The 1,368-nt window shown below is 42.7% G+C and overlaps 1 non-coding gene across 1 annotated transcript; it reads right to left on the reverse strand.

Moving 5' to 3' along the window:
* Positions 1 to 342: 342 nt before the first annotated feature.
* On the reverse strand, positions 343 to 449 carry LOC138824897 (U6 spliceosomal RNA). The gene has a single exon (XR_011371213.1). It is a non-coding gene; the product is annotated as a U6 spliceosomal RNA (small nuclear RNA).
* Between the last annotated feature and the right edge of the window lie 919 nt (positions 450 to 1,368).

Consider the following 1,368-nt stretch of genomic DNA (forward strand, 5'->3'; position numbering starts at 1 on the left):
CATAACCCTAACCCTAACGGGTTTTACATACCTGGACTTCATTGTTAAAGTGTATATCAATTGTTGAAAGGGCTTTTCCTATGGTATTTCACACATGCATATACCACACTTTCTGCAGGTAGCTGCCTCTTCCAGGGAGAGCATAAAAGGAGACTTTCAATCTAATATGACAGCGAAGTTTTGTTTGTTTTAATCTATTTTGCAGAAGTCAAACAACTGAGCATTACCTTGGGGATACACAGAGATCAGAAATCAGAGAACATGATACATAGGCTCCTATTTGATTGTTTGTGTGACTTCTTAAGAAGTGAGCATGAAAATAAATCTTTATTTTCAATTATTAAAAATATGGCACTCTTCACAAATTTGCATGTTATCCTTGCGCGGGGGCCATGCTACTCTTCTCTGTATCGTTCCAATTTTAGTATATGTGCTGCTGAAGTGAGCACTACTCTGAAGTCTTTTAAATGACCAGGACAGAACCTAAGAAGGCTGAAGTGGTTTTATTTACTTATTTTTGCAGGTTGCCACTGGGATTTGAACGTAGGGTCTCATAGTTGCTTGGAAGATGCTCTACCACTTCAGCCATGCCTCCAGCTCTTTTTTTGCTTTTGCTATTTTTCAAATAGGGTCTGGATTTCTGATTGGGTCAGCCTGGACTGACATCCTGTGGCCACCTCACCAAACCTGTAATTGGTTGAGACAGAATCTCATGAACTTCACCTTGAGGCTAACCGAGAACTGAGATCCTTCTGGTCTCAGCCTCCTAAGTAGCTGGGATTACAGGCATAAGCCATCATGGCTGGCCGCAGTGGTAGTTTTCGTGAAGAAACGGAATTACAGAATCCACCTGAACTACTACTAAGGCTGTTTGTTCCCTAGTGTTAGCTGTATTGGGACAATTATGGGAACCAATAAAACCACTTCTGGTTTATGCCACTAGGAAACCCAGAATGAACTGTTGAATGAATTGGAAGGTTGCCCTGTGTTGGCTGCTGAGCTGGGCATTTTGCACACACTGTTCTGTCTTGTCTCCACACCGCTCTGTTAGGTAGGCACAGCTAGTACTCTCACCCCTCTTTTGCTGATAAGAAATTAAGGTCACATGGCAACTGAATGACAGGATTGAAGCCTGGTCACTGTGACTGGAAAATGGAATATTTTCCCAGGATCCTGGGTCCTTCAGAGAGCTTATGAACCACCACAGCAGAATCTGTATCATCATACCAACTCAACCGGGACCAAACATTACCCCATTGTTTTTCATAATTAAAATGAGTTTAGTAGGGTCCCGGATCACAAAGGTGTCAGAAACAAAAGGGCTCACACTTTAGAGTTTCTCCTCCCCTGACCTGGTCCAATCGGGGT

The sequence above is a fragment of the Dipodomys merriami genome, unplaced genomic scaffold (assembly GCF_024711535.1).
Source record: "Dipodomys merriami isolate MVZ:Mamm:240054 unplaced genomic scaffold, mDipMer1.0.p SCAF_13, whole genome shotgun sequence".
NCBI classification, from domain to species: domain Eukaryota; kingdom Metazoa; phylum Chordata; class Mammalia; order Rodentia; family Heteromyidae; genus Dipodomys; species Dipodomys merriami.